At 64.0% G+C, this 14,909-nt stretch overlaps 1 protein-coding gene across 7 annotated transcripts in view; it reads right to left on the bottom strand.

Moving 5' to 3' along the window:
* BCOR (BCL6 corepressor) overlaps positions 1-1,966 on the bottom strand; it is a 59,671-nt gene extending 57,705 nt beyond the window's left edge. For 5 of the 7 annotated variants that reach the window (XM_032679803.1, XM_032679809.1, XM_032679810.1 and 2 more), the window contains exon 1: positions 1,904-1,966. The gene's annotated coding sequence lies outside the window, so the exon portion shown is untranslated. Of the gene's footprint in view, positions 1-1,331; positions 1,877-1,903 lie in introns of those variants that run through there. The other 2 variants (XM_032679806.1, XM_032679805.1) reach the window with 2 other exon arrangements.
* Positions 1,967-14,909: the final 12,943 nt, after the last annotated feature.

Genomic DNA, 14,909 nt, shown 5'->3' with positions numbered 1-14,909 from the left:
CTACCCGGTGCGGGTTGGGCTCCCCCCGCCCTCCACCCCCCCCCTTTTAATACAAGCACGAATACAAAAGCTGCGGGCTCCAAAGAGCAGATGAAAGCAATGAACAGAGTTTCTGGAAAAGATTCATTAGTGGGAATTAATGCCGCGAGGAGCTCCGAGGCGATACCATTAAAGCCAGTCCCCATACTTTGTCAGTTTTGCACCGCTCACTATGGTGGGGGCTTTTCTTTTTTTTCTTATCGGGGTAGATGGGGGAGGTTCTTTTCGCCTCCCCCTCGCCCCCTCTACAATCAACAAACCCGGGATCCGACGACATCGCGGAAACGAGAGGGGGGAAGGAGGAGGAAAAAAAAAAAAAAACAACCACCCAACACACACACACATCGAGAAAGAGGAACGTGAACGTTCCGCAGCCCTCGCCCCCGGACTCGCTCCGCGAACATCAAATGCATGCCTCATATGCTGCGCAGAGCCGCCCCACTTGGCCCCGGCTTCACAAAGCAGCCTCCGCTGCCTCCCCGCCTGGCCGTCCCCCTCCGACCGGCCCTTTGATGGCAAGCCCCGAGCCTCTCTCTGGCTCGCTCTCCCAACTCCAAACTACATTTTAGGGCTGACTAAACTTCCGTGTCACGCCGGACCTCACGCCAGCACAGCTCCGCGTACGGGAAAACCCCGGGCCGCCCTACCCCACGTGCGCCGCGGCGCCCGCCCCGCCGGGGCGGAGGGACAGGGGGGAGCAGCGCCCGGGCTCTCCCGGAGAGAGGAACGGCAGCCCGGCAGCGGGTTCTCCCCGCCGCTCACCTGCCCGGCGCCGCGGGACGCGCTCTGCTCCCGGCGGGGAGCGCAGAACCCGGCCTCCCGGCGCGGGGGCCGTCCCCGCTCCGCGAGTCGGCAGCGCCGCTCCTCGCTCGCCCGTCCCACGGGAGCCTCCGCAACGCCGCTTACTCCGGCGCCTTCCCAATCACAAAAGTGCTAGAAGACAGCGAGAACACCGCCACCACTCCCACACGGACGCACCGGAGCCAACAACGCGACGGGGTGCTTCCCCCTCCGCCTCCGCTGCCCCAAACAGGCATCTTTACCAGCAACTGCCTCCAAACTTCCCCTGCGCCGCCGCAGCCCCGGAGGCGCACCGGCAGACCCCTCTGACCCCGCCGCTCCCGCCCGAGCCCCGCTGCCCCGCGCTGTAACTTTCTGCGGCGCCGCCGCCGCCGCTCTGCCTTCCCTTCCCCGCGGCGGGTCGGGGGGAGCCCCGCGACCGCCCCGTCACCGCGGGACTCGGCGGCGGCGGCTCTTCCGCACGGGAGCTGTTCGCGGAGCGGAGCACAGACCTTCCCGCGCCGCGGGTCCCCGCACCGTCGCCTGGCCTGCTGCTCTCTCCCTGGAAGGGCAGCCCCGTCAGGGGTGGGAGGAAGAGGCGAGAAAAGTTTCACGATCCCACTCTCCCTCTCTTGTGGGTGCGTGTTCCGCGGCTTGCCCCGGCGCGGGCGGGTCGGGGAAGGGGTGCGAAAAGAGCAGGGAGCTGCGGGGCGCCGGAGTGCGGCCGCCTTCTGCGCCGACGGGGCAGGTGCCCACGGGAAGGGCTTTGCTCCTCGGCTCGGCTGGGCTCAGCAGCGGGAGTGGGAGCGGCAGCCCGCGATGCTCATTCCGGCTGCCGGCTCTGGTTTGGCAGCGCCATGTTGCTGGCTTGCTCCGGGCGAAGTTCCTGCGCTGGCGAGCGCGGCGCTCCCCACATCTCGCCCGCGCCGCCGTCTCCCGTGCCCTGGCCGCCGCGGCTTTGTGTGTGTGTGGCTGGGGATTTAATTCTCCTCTCCTCCTCTTCTCCCCTCTCTCTCTCTCTCTCTTTTTCTTCCTCTCCCCCCCCTCCCCTCTTTAGTCCGCCGGGAAAGCCGCTCTTCCTCACCTTGCCGCTGGGAGACCGGGCTCCGTCTGCTGCACGCTGCGCTCCCCTCGCATCCCCCCTCCCTCTCTTCCTCCTCCTCCTCCTCCTCCTCCTCCTCCTCCTCTAGCCGCCGCCTCCCTCCCTTCCCCTCCCCCGGGCAGGCGCTGCACCGAGGGAGCCGCCGCCAGCGGCAGCGGCAGCAGCAGCGCCGCCACCGCTTTTTCCCTCAGCAAGTTTCCCCCTCCCCTGGCTGCGTTTCCCTGCCCAGGCAGGGATCGCCCGGCCGCTCGCCCGCTTCCCCCCTCTTGCCCTGACTAATTGATTTGCCCCCCCTTGCCGCGCCGCCAGCCCCTCGCCTCGCCCGCTCCCCCGGCTGGCACAGGTCGCTGCCAAGCTGCGGCGCCCCGGGGAGGACTCCGCGCTCCCGCGATCCCCGGCCGGCAGGAGGGGAAAGCCGCCCCCGCCCCGCCGATACTCCCCTCTCTCGCTACCCAGAAGGCCAGTGGAGAACCGCAATTACCATAAAGCTCCGCTCACTCCGCTCCGCCAAGCTGTCAAAACCCCGGCGGCGGCGGCGCTGCCAGACATCGCTGCGAGCCTCCGCGGCGGGTCGCGCCGCGCTGCCGCCCCCTGCCACCCTGCCCGCCCCCGGCCCCTCCGCTGGGCGCCCCCGACCCTCCCGCCCCGCTCTCCCCCGCGCTCTCCGCAGCACCGTGGTGCTCGGAATCCCCCCGGCGGTGCAGCCCGCGCCCCTCAACCAGACCCGGGCTCCGGGTTCCCCCCGTCTCGAAAAGGCATCCCCGCTCCCCCAGGACCTGCCGAGGGCTCGCAGCCGTCGTAACCCCCTTCAGGGGGTCACACTAACGCACGGACCCTTTCGTCCGCAGCCTTCCACACCCGTGGAGGGCTGTGTGTGTCGCCCCCCGACCCCGGGGCCCCTCTCTGGTCCCACCCGCCGCCCCCAGCTTCGCGTGGTACGCGGCTCGGCCGCGCTGATTTCCGCGCTTCCTCCCGGTCCTCGTCTCCGAGCTCTGAATCGGGATGGAAAAAAAGCCACTCGTTTGTCAACGTCTGCATTGCGGGGGGCGGGGGGGCCGAGGGGGACCTTATTAAAGCGCGTTTTCGCCTGATCCGGCTTTGGCAGCCCTTAACGCGCTTTTTACCGAGTGTGAGCGGTGTGGCAACCCGGGGTAGGGTGACGACTGAAGCGCCGTTTCCCTCGCTGGCATTTCTACGACTGCTTTAAGATTCCTGCCCGGAACGTGGAGCCCTTTAATCTCCGGGTTGGTAGTTATCGGCTGCATCTATTTACTTTGGCAAGGCAACTTTTGGCTCGGCGAGCTCGACTCGTAAATTTCACGTTCATAACGCCCATTCCCCGCCGATACTCCCAGGTTTAGTCCCGCAGAGCCCGCGGCGCGGAGGCTCCCGGGGCGGCCCCGGCCTCAGGACCAGGCGGGCTCTCGGTCCCACTGCTCCTCCGCACCTCCCGGCGCCTTCCCGGGGAAGCGGGAGTTCTGCCACCTCAGCGCCGCCGGCGCCGCATCGAGCCCTTCTCGCCGCCGCTCGGTGTGGGAGCGACTGCCAGCCAAACGCCAGGCGATTAACGCGGACAGTTCGCCCCGGGGGAGAATTTTAATCGCCTCGTTCAGGATCCTGCGCGAAAAGGCTGCGGTGACGCTACGAGCTGCGAAAGCTTCCCTCGCCGAGAGCACCGGAGCAGCAAGAAGGACGATGAGAATGCAGCGCCAGAGCAGGACGGCCGGGGCTGCCTACCTGCTCTCCGCCACTGCTGCTTATCTCTGAAGATGAAAAAGTAACAGTTCTCCAAGGTTCTCCTTACAAAGCTTTCCCCCTCCCAAATACAAAAGTTTTTAATCGAGAATCTACGCCATGTATGGAAAAAAAACAAACGTGGTGGTCGGCCGATGCTCGGGAAGGGGATACAAAGTGCAAGCACACACACACACACACACACACACATCCACCCGGGTCACGGCCAGAGGGTTGGCATTTCATGAAACTGCCATCACGGGCCTCAGAGTTTCGCTACGTCTCTCTTAAAAAACTCTTCCATCTTAAAGCAGAAGTGAAATATCCACCATCTGAAACCCGAAACTCCAGCGGCACCGCTCAGCTTCCTCACAGGGGAACCCGGGGAACCGCCGAGTACGGCGACCAGGCTGCGGTCCGACCGTGCTGACCAACGGAGAACACGGCCCCGGGCAGCAGCCGGGTTTAGTCCTGGCGCGCCGGGCCACGCATCTGAAAAGGCTCCCACACATTTTTTTAATCTCCGATAACAAGCAGAAGGACACCTGGCCTATTACGCTGTAAAGCTATTTTTTATAAAGATGTTTTAGGGCTAGACATTAAAAGTTATTAGACTGAACGCACGTGAGTTACAGGCACACAGCTGGAGGGGAGGCCTCTGTTGGATTTTTTTTTCCTTTTCCTAGGAAAACCTCATTAAAATTGCTTCTTTCCATAGGAAAGCAGAACTAGCACGTTTCCTGGCGAGGTGGCCGCAGCCGCGGCTTCCGGCTGCATTGATCTGGGCTTTGTCTCTCCCCGCAAGTCTGGATCCGCGGTGCCAGCGGCCCGCACTTGCATCACAAAAGTCGCCCTCTTCCCTTCCCGAGCTGCGAACTACGGATCACATGTGTGTGCCTACAGCGTGGGGCTGGGATGGTTGGGGGTTTTTTTGTTTTTCACTAATGACTTAAAGTTATCTCGGGGTAAACTTGCTCCGCTTTTATTTTTAACCATAAACTTTCTTTCTTTGTGAACGCAGTTTCCTTCGTGGCGGGGAGGAACAGATCGGTGCTTGTTCGCCTCTGTGCCTTTTTTGTTCCCTGGGTCCCCGAGCTTTGCAGCGGGAGGCTGGCGGCTCCCGGCGAAGACATTGGGGCTTCAGTTCGCTCCTCTCGCGGCCTGCCCCGGCCCGGCTGCGAGGGTCCGGCGGGCACCGTCTAGCTAACCCCGGAAAATTCAGAGCATGCTCTTGCCTTGCAGATTACCGGGCGGTCTCCCCCCCCCCTCCCACACGCCCCGGAGGGAGCTGACCCCCGGGTCAGGCCGCTGCACACTGCTCTCTCCATGGGAGCGGAGGGGGGGCTCCGCGCTGCCGCTGCGGCCGCCGAGGAGCCGGGCGAAGGATGCGCTCGCAAAAACGGCTGCTCCGATAATGCTAAGTACTTAACCTCCTCGTAAAGACAAATCCATTGTTAATGGCAGAATGGGCTTCTCGCAGGAGGCTTCCAAGTGGGATGGCTTTATGCCGGCTCTCATTTACCTCCAGCGCCGCCTCTAATTGGAAGCTTCCCCATCCTCCCCGTATCCCAGGCCCGCACACCTCAGAAAGTTGGGGGTTAAACCATATGAGCGGCGAGGCATGGCCCCCTCCACGCCCCGCTCCCGCGCCCACCAAAAGGCAACCGGAGTACGCAGGTCCTCCGGTCACGGGAAATGAGACAGAGGGGAGATGGGCGCTGCGAAGGTAAAATGAATTAATGCAAGCGAGGTGTTCAGACAGCCTGGTGATGAGTGCTAGGAAAGGCCTATAAATAACAGATCACTGTCCTAAGCTCTGAATTGCCCTGCTTGAGTGTGTCTTAAATCAGACCTTTATCATTGGTTATTGTAAGGCTGTTTTTAATGGAAGTGTAGAAATCTGAATAACAAAACAAGACAAGCCTCAATTGGCGTTATACAGGGTCTGCAGCGCTTTCAGACCTGACACGGCGTCAGCATATTGTTACATCGCCATGCAACTCCCGTGCAGTCAAAGGGGTTTTGCATAGCAGAAGTACTAATTTCACTTCGTAGTTCAGGGCTACTCCGTTGACAGGAGATCCATAATTTTCCCTCCGTCTCCCCAGAAGAGTCTGAGAAGCGATCAGTTCACGGACTAAGCGCCACTACCTTCTTTTTACGAAGGCAAATTGATAAACCGTTCCTGTGTTTGCTTCGCTCCGCACCCCTTCTCTGTTCCACGAAACAGCGGAGATGCTCGCGGTCCCCGGGGCCCCGTTGGCCCCCGTTGTCCCGAGCGGACAGTTCAGGAGGGACAGGCGGACAAACACATGCACTATCGGCCTGCCCCCAGCCGGGGAGCTCGGCCTGCCGCCCGCTGCTGGGGAAGCGCTGGCTGGGCCCGGGCAGAGCTCGGTGCGGGGAGCGCAGCGCCGAGGCCACCGGGCCCCAGTCTGGGGAACGGGACGGCAGCCCTGCTGCAGAAGGAGGGCAGGCTGGCTGCGAGCTGCCCCCTCCACCTCTCCCCCTTGCATACCACGGCCATTTTGTCTGCTTGCGGCGCGCCCGTGTGTGTGTCCCCCGCCCCCGCCCTGTCCCCTCGGGCTGCTGCGGGCGCTGCCCCGGGCGCGGGGGCCGGGCCGGGCCGGCGGTGAGGCCGGCGGGGGCGGGCGGAGGTGAAAGGCGGGCGGCCGGCGGCCCCGGTCGCTCTTGCGAGCGGAGAGATGCAGCCGCTAGGCAAGGCCCTGCAGGGGAGGGGGCGTGCGCCGCACAAGTCTGGAGAGGAGTAAAAATAGCGCCGGCGAGGTTGTCGCTCTCCTCGCCTCCCCCGAGCCCGGCGGGGGACAGCGGGAGGCGCGGTGGGGCTCGGCGGGAGGGCGGTGTGGAGGGCGCAGGGGGAGAACAGGAGCCGGAGGCAGACAAAACCCCCGGCCGGAGACCGACGCGGGCGAGGCCGAGCCTTCGCCTTTGAAGGCGATGCGCGGGAGCTGGAGGCTACAACCCTTTTTCCCGGTGGAGGTCCCTCAGCCCCGGGGGCGCGGGTTGCGGCCCGTCCCCATCCCTCGGCGGCCTGGGAAGGAGCGGCAGCGAGCGGCAGCTCGGCAGAGGCTCGGAAACCACCATGCTCCTGAGTTTAAATATAATACGGCGGCCGGGGGAACCGCCATGGTTTGAAGGTGTGTTGTGCAGACTACAGCTTGTATGTTAATAATTGGATACAGTCGATGAATCACCTCCGTCCTCCTTTTGGTTTTGTTTTTGTGTTGTGTTTTGTTTCGAAGGGGGTGGGGAGAGAGAGAAAGCGAGGAGACGATGCCGTGGCTCGGCGCTGAATACCAATTCCGCGCCGGGGTTCATAAACACTGGGGTTATTCACTCGCCCCAGAGGTGACAGCGGAGGCCCCCGCCGCCCTCTGCGCCCGCAGCCCGCGGCGCACGGCCCCCGGGCTCGCCGGTGTGCCGAGCGGGATCTGCGCCCCGGCTGGAAGCCCGGCAGCGGCGGGTGGCTCGCCGGGGTGCATACATATGAAATGAGAGCCTGCAACATCAAAGCAGCAGCAGAGCGGGGGCAGGGAGGGGCTCTCGGTGTGTACACGTGTGTACCTTTCCAGAAAAAAGCCCCTAATTTTTCAAGTCGGAGGGCCCCCCCGCCCCTTCGCTCGCATGGCAGACACGCGGAGAGATTCTTTAGCCCTGTACTTAACACTTCACAGTTTTTTAGCAATTAAGGCGAGAGGGGGTGGGTATAAAGATAAGCCACTTTTTCGCCCTGCAAGTGTGAAAGATAAGATAACAGTAAGCTGGGGCAAAACGTCTGCTTACAACCTCCCCCCAGCGATTCTGATCGGTCACCTCTTATCGCAGAAAATGTTCATTTCGAAAGCAGCTTCAAAAACCAAGGGAAAAAAAAGTATTTTCCGATCAGAAGTGCCATTTAAAACCCCGTCCTCACTTCATCCTCGTACGTCGTCGTTCACCCCCCGCCACCACAGTACCCAAACAAGGGCAGCAGCCGCTTCACAGCGCTCCTCTCGGAAGCCAAATCACGCAAGTAATCAGAGGACCGAAACCTGACAGGCGCCGAGATTAGCAGCTCCCCGCCGCTCCCCGGCCATGCCCGCTCGCCGTCCCCATGGCAGGCAGGGGACGCGGCCCCTCGCTGCCCGTGGAGCGGACAGGGAGCTGCGCTAAGGGAGAGCCCTGCGCCGGCCCCACACGCGGCGGCGGGTGAGGCAAAGCGAGAGCCAGGATGCCTTTTCCAGTTCGTTTAGCTGCAGCACCCCCGACGGCAACACTCCCCACCCCCGGCCTGTCCCCAGCCAAGCTGCAGGATCTGCTGTGGGCGGCCACGCTCGATATCGAGTAGGTTCTGCTCTTGAGCCTCTCGGCCACTTCCTACCCCTCGGCCGCCTGCACCCCGCTGCCCGGCAGGCGCAGGCAGAGGCCGGGTGCGGGCACGGTGCCCGGAGCACACGGCGGCGGCCCTGCCCTCCGCGGCACCGGGTAAGGCCCCGCCACGCCCGCCCCGGGGCCCGCGGGCAGGATGCGGGCGCCGTCCTTCCTGGCCCGGCGCGCCCGCGCCTGCCATGACCGGGGCTACACGCTTCTTCCCCGTCCCCGGGGGCCTCCCCTTGGGCCCGGAGTTTCCCCCTCCCGTCCTTGAACCGTCTCCACCTGCGATAAAACCGAGATGTCGAGTAGAAAGACTTCCCGACACCTCCCCCGAGGGCAAGGCGCAGCAGCGCCGTGTCCTCGCTGCCATGGGAAATCTCCACACGGGCCTCCACGCGAGGCAGCAGAATGCGTGTGGCGTGGGTGTGTATGCGTCCCCTGTTCCCCCGGCAAAGACACATCGAGGGCACAGCACGGGAGATGTGATAGCAGCGACCCCGCGCTGCCCCGACGTGCTCAGGGCCGGAGCGGAGCCAGCGTGGCTCGGCCGGGGAGCCGAGACGGTGGTGGGGCTTCCCCTGGCTCGCCACATCCCCGTCCTCCCGCCACCCTTCTCAGAAACCCGTAGGTGCCGTGCTCTCGAAGTGAGTGGGTCAGCAGCTGATGAGAAGGGGAAAAAAAGAAGAGAGCGAGCGAGGGGAAAAAAAAAAAAAAAAACAAACTCCCTCCCAAACCCTAGCCTGGCGCGATTACTCATCCCCAGAGTTCCCCTAAGTCAGAGAAACTTGGCGAAGTCCCAAGGCCGAGCCGTTAACACGGTCTGAGGCTCCCCGGGCACCTTCCACCGCGGGGCCGGGGCCGAGGGGGCCGGGGCCGAGGGAGCCGGGGGCCAGGACCAGCGGGGAGTGCGCGTCCCCATCCCCGGCGCTGTTCGCGCTCGAATTATTGTGCAGCGTTTTATCTTCACAGTCACATCGGCAGCTAACGAAGCTCGGCGGCTGCAGCCCACACGACTTTGGTTCTCTGCATTTATCCTTCAATAAAAGCCGATTCCTTTATTAGAAACAGGAGACGTGTCTCCTACCGCCCCTATCAAATCCCAACTGGCAAGGCGCAGCCGACACCTCCCCCTCAGCCTCCCCTGCCCGAGAGGGGCAGGCGGCACCACCCCATGGCCTACGTCCCCCCTCCCGCCGGACCCCCACCGCGAGCATCCCGCGCTCCCCGTCTCCAGCCCCCCATGAATAGGGGCAGCCCTCGTCCCCTTCCACTGGGGCGGCCGACGCCCCTCCCGTAATCCCTCCCGGGCAGGAGCAACCGAGGGCAGCCGGCCCCTCCCGCCCCAAACAGCCCGCGCCGGCACGGGCAGCCACCACCCCTCCCCTTCCAAATCAATCGCCCCACCAGGCGCACCCACACGACTTTCGTTCCCCTGCATTTATCGTTCAATAAAAGTCGTTTCCTTTATTAGAAACAGAGTAGACGGTTCTCCCACCGCCCTCACCTCATGCCCCTTCGCGGGAACAGCCGGCGGCTCCCCCTTCCACGTCGCCCCCCGCCGAGCGCGGACCGCCCCACCCCCCCCGCTCCCACCACCGCCTCCCCCTAAAAATAACAATAACAGTAATAATAATAATAATAACAGCCGCCGTCCCCAGCAGTCGCGGCGGTGAGCACCCCCTCCACCGAGCCCAGCAACCCCTCCCTTCCCTCTCAAATCCCCCATCGCTAGGCGCAGCCAACCGCCCCCCCCCCGCCCGCTTTTCCCCAGGCGCAGCCAACGACCCAGCAAATCCCCTCGCCAGGCTTGGCTCGGCCCCCGCCCGCCTCGCAGCCACCCCCTCCCGCCCGGGCACGAGCAGGTCTGCGCGGCGGATGCTTATGTGCGACTCCGATCGGAGCTGCCGCTCCACCGCTACCGGGCGGGGAAGGTTTCCCCGAGCGCCGCCGGGAGAGCCGGTGCTCGGAGGATGTCAGCCCGCCTTGCCTTGCCGTGCCGTGCTGTGCCGTGCCCTCCTCCGCGGCGCGGAGCGCCCGCCGGAGATCTCCCGCTGAGGAGGGGCCGGGAGGGAGCGCACTCTGTATCGCATTAAATTAATCGCCCGGCTCCGGAGGAGGCAGGTGATTCTGCCAAACACAATGAGGGGTTTGAGCGCTGCGGAATAAAGCGCTGTTCATGGGGCCGTGGGCGGCGGTGCCCGGCTCCGCCGCCGGATCGCCAGCTCCCGGGGGATCCCGGTGCTGCTCCCCGCTGCCGGCCCCCGTGCGGAGAGCTCCAGCTCGGCGCACCCCACCCTCGCCCTCGGGATGGATAAAGGGAGGGCGGCGGGGGGGGGGGAAGCGAGCAGCCGCCCTGGCAGCGGGGGAACAGCAGCCCCTGGGGGACGGGAGACGGGAGGTCTGTAGCCAGTTTCCCCCCCCCCCCCAGTCCCCGCCCTGCGTCCCCTCGGGGGCGGCCCTTTGGGACTGGGGGGGGGGGGGATGAGCATCAGCCTCCCGAGGGGAGGCAGGGGCCGAGCGATGAGGACCGCGCAGTTCGCCGTGCAGGGCGGCGGGGAGCGCGGGGCCCCTGGGCGGCCTCCGGGCGGGCGGCGCTGCCCGGGTTCAGGCAGTGGCAGGCGTTGTTTTCCTCGGAGAGCGGAGGAGGAGGAAATCTCCGGGTTTTTAATGAGGGGGTGCAGAAGGGCTGAGCGCTGGGATTACACGGTGCGGAGACAGAGCTGCGGGCTGTGTGTGCGCGCAGGGCTGGTAGTCTCCGCCCGTCTGCCTGCTAATCGCACGTTTTCCGCTGTTAAAAAGAAACCGAGACACTGTGGCCGAACCCAGCGCTGTCTCTGTGACTGTGACATGAAAAGATGGCGCTCTCTCCCCTCCCCCAGCCTCCCTCTCGGTTTACACTTCCTCCCCAACAGCTTTTGCCTTCCAGTTTTTTAAAGCCCTCTTTGCTCCTTCCTTCCCCCTCTCCCCGGCCGGATACCACCAGCTTCCCAGCCGTTCGGTGGGTCCCTCTGTTGCGACAATTTCTCTTTCTTTCTTTTTCTTTCTTTTTCTTTCTTTCTTTTTTTTTAAATTTTATCTTTACCTCGCTATTTTCGTCTCTCCCTTTTCTCGGAAATCTCGATCTCTTTATGTCTCGCTCTTTTGTGAACTTCAGCGGCAGTTTGCAGGATCGGGGAGGAGGGGGAAGGAAAAGAGGGGAGGGGGTTACCCCGCCGTTTCTCCCCCCCCTTCCATTTCCTCCCTCTTCCCCGAGGCAGCGGGGGCAGGAAAGTGAGCCGGATCTAGGTGTGTGCGTGTCGGGGCGGGCAGCAAGGGGGCTCAGGGAGGTGCCTGCTCGCGCCGGCGACTGGTCGCGCTGCGGTTGCCCCGCCACCACGGGAGCACTCGCCGGGAGGGGGGGAACGGGGGGAGCTGCGCTGGAGCGATTCGGCGGGAGGCATCCCCGTCGGAGGAGTTTACCTGTCTAGAAATATCTTACGGTGCTGCGCGCACTAAGGTGGTCCCAGCGCCCGGAGAGGGTTCGCGGTCCCTCTCCGAGGCAGGAGGGCAACTCTGCCGCCTTCCACATCACTCCTTGCGTTCATCACCAGACTGCTCCAAATGCTAAGTTGGGCGCTTTTTTTTCTTTTTTTCTTTTTTTTTTTTTTTTTTTTTAAAGCCTGCAAATTAAATTCAGCGCCGCTCTCCTATTTTAGTGTCTGTTATGTTAATTGCACTTAGCGCTGGGGCGCTGCTCGCCAGGGATGCATGAAGGCCTCGGAGATTACCCGCAGGCTCTCGGACTTTTCTGAGGTAGCAGCGAGTGCCGAGGGACTGACAGAGAGTCTGCAAAATCCCGTGTGCTTTCGGGTCGTGCTGCTGCCGGCCAGCACCTCTGAACTCGGGGCCAGTGGCTCTCAGCTGGTAGGTCAGGCTGGCACCAGCTCCCTGTGTGCCCGCAGATCTATTTGCCTAAGGATTTGCATTGCGGGACGACAGGTATTTTTCCTCCCCATGGATGGTAAAAATGCAAAATTAGCGTGACTGTTTCTAGGCAGAGAAGCCACGGTTACGCGATCTCGCTGAACCTGTCGGTTGTGCTTTCTGGAGCAGCAGGGAAACCGGACACCTTTATCAATGACTCCCGGAGCTGTTCTCCTGGGCGTTTGCTGTATTTATCGCCATCTAACCCTGGCAGTCCGCTAATGCCGTGTCGCGGCCCTGCCCTGCCCGGGGACGTCCTTGCGGCCGGTTGTGCCCTGCGGTGTTACCCAGCCTCGCTGGGAAGGAGTGGGCATGTGTGGCCTTCCCGGGCATGTCCCTTCTACAGCGCCTACTTCATCTATTTGTTATCAGGGGACGGCATGTGGAGTGACTGAGCCTAATAAGTTGTCCACTTGTTCATTTCAGGAGCATTGATTTCTGGTTCCAAGGCACTCTGTTCTAGCACTGGCTACAGCTGCGGGGCATTTCGCAGCTGGTCTTTCGCCTAGACAAATATCAGCGAGAATGTAAGCGTTATTAGCCACATAAATAAATCATTAACGTGCACACAAATGTTATTTTAGAATAACTTCCAGGGAGAAAACATCCCGGCGGGGCAAGGCGGCGAGGCGTGCTGCGGTGGATCGGCCCCGTCGCGGGGCTGCCCGGCAGCGGCGGGCGGGGGTCGGCGCCCCCCGGGCACGGGGTCGGGAGGAGAGGCACGGCTCCCCGGCTCCCGATTGAACATTAACAGGGCCGACGCGGCATGGCACGGCCGCGGGGCCTTGCCTCGCAGACCTTTGTCTGCTCTCCCGAGGCCAGGCGGGGACGGCGGGCGCTTTGCTCCCCAAACGCGACGGCACTAATGAGATTACCGCCCGGCTGGCCGCGGCTGGGGCTGGGGAGCGCCGAGCCAGCGGGGTAGAGCCCGGCCCGGCCCGGCCGCTGAGCCTCGCTAACGCAGAGCCCACGGCAGGGACGATGTTTGCTTTTGGCCTCCCGCGAAGGGCCGCCGGCTCCCCCCGTGCCCGGCGGCGGTGAGCGGGGAGCGGCAGCCGCCGCCGCCCGGGCCGCGCTCGCCCTGCCCCGCGGAATCCCGCGGGTGCCAGTAAAGCCCTGCCTGGGAGCCCTGCCAAGGCGGTCTCGCTTTGATATTCCGCGCCACGGCCGCTCCTCCGCTTGCTCCTAATCACGCAAATGCGAGCTTGCCCCGGCACTCTCCGTAATAAACACTAAGCGTGTTTCGCTGGGCTCCCAAAGTAAATACTGTGGCGGAGGAGCAGGGCTGAGCTGGGAAGCTGAAATCTTCCACTTTTTCGCACTTAGCAACCGACTCAGGAGTCGTGTGCGCCCTCCCCGAGCCAGGCTCGGTGTGATTTACTTTCTGGTTGCAATGCAGATATTCACTTGTCAGTTCAAGGGCAGGACAGAAACTGTTGCAAGCGGAGTCTTGTGAACGGAAATATCCCATTTACGAGGTTCTGCTCCACTACCAAAAGCCACCCTCCAGCACCTTTGTCTTCGTGCAGCTGCTTTTACACGCACACACACCCCTCCGCCCCCCACCCAGCCACATCATCATCCGACCCTCCTTCCCACGTCTCACTCCTCAGATGGATTCCTAGTCTTTTCCCGACTGACCCTGGGGGAGGCGGAGGGGGGAAGCAAGGGGGAGGGAACCCGGGAGAGGTTGATGATGAATGACAAGGCAAATGATAAGAGCCAAAGCGACAGCAAAAGCAAACAGAAGTGGTCTTTCGCAGGGCCCAGCCCCGTCCGCGGCCACGGGACTTGTGCTTATGCCGTGAAGGCAGGGTTGGCCTCCGCAGGCAGCCCGGGCTTCTCCAGGGCGAGATAAACACATTTCGGTCACGTGGCGAGCCTATACGGTGCCATGCTCCTATTTGCCTTCCCCGCTCGCTTTTCACAATAACATGCCATCCGCCAGCCAGCTCCGAGGCCAATCTCACCTCCCTGGCGCCCGGCCAGCCCGCCCGGGCCCGGCCGTGAGGGGAAAAACCGTGGTTCCCGTGAGGACATTACACCCCGACCTGGGGCTGGCAGCAGCCCAAGCCAGGGCATGGGCAGGGGCCGACTGCATCCCGCCTTGGGGCTAGAGCGGGAGATGGCTGCACCGGAGCGGAGCAGGAGCAGGAGCAGGGGCCAGGGCTGGCCGCACGCCCAGGACAGGGCTCAGGGAGAGCGCGGTGTTCCCGCAGGGTGGAGTTTCGCCAGGGGACCGCAGGTGCGGGGTGTGTGCGCGTGGTGCCGGCTTCGGGGAACCCCCGCATCTCCGTCAGGGTCGTCTGAGCATGGAACAGGCCCCAAAGAGGAGGGGGGGATCGGGGCACCCGCGGCGAGACGCCAGCATTGCTTCCTTAAAATGGCTGAAAAGGGTGTCCCCGGGCATCCCCTTCCCAATAGCAGCAGCGGCGGCGGCGAACCTCGTCGCCCCGAGCACCGCGGCCGCCGGCGGCAGTCCCGGCTGGTTGGGGAAACAATGAGCCACCGCGGGTGTGCCCGGTGCCTCCCCGCTGCCGGGGCCGGCCGGGGGCAGCGCGGGGCCGGCGGTGCGGGCGGCGGGGGAGGAGCTCGGGGGGAGCGGGAGGCTGGAGCCGGCCAAGTGCCCCCCTTCTTCCCTCTCCCCCCCGGCGGAACGAGCGTGCCGTTTAATCCCTTTATCCCCGCTCGCTGGTGGCGGTGCGAGCCGCCGGGCCGGGAGCCACCCGCCAGCCGCCGGGGAGGCGACGTGCTGGCTCGGCGCCGCAGATGTCGCCGGGTTGGGAGCAGGGAGCTGATCCCCAGCGGCACCACCTCCACAACGGCGGCAGCCCCCGGGGACCCGGGCACGGCTTGGCCGCGCACCGGGGGGGGTTCGCGCCCCTCGGAGTCTCCGAGGGCTCCCTGCCGTCGGGCA

This window comes from Chiroxiphia lanceolata, chromosome 2, assembly GCF_009829145.1.
Source record: "Chiroxiphia lanceolata isolate bChiLan1 chromosome 2, bChiLan1.pri, whole genome shotgun sequence".
In the NCBI taxonomy this organism is placed as follows: domain Eukaryota; kingdom Metazoa; phylum Chordata; class Aves; order Passeriformes; family Pipridae; genus Chiroxiphia; species Chiroxiphia lanceolata.
The sequence above is the reverse complement of the archived record's forward strand: the minus strand, read 5'-3'. Positions and strand labels throughout refer to the sequence as shown.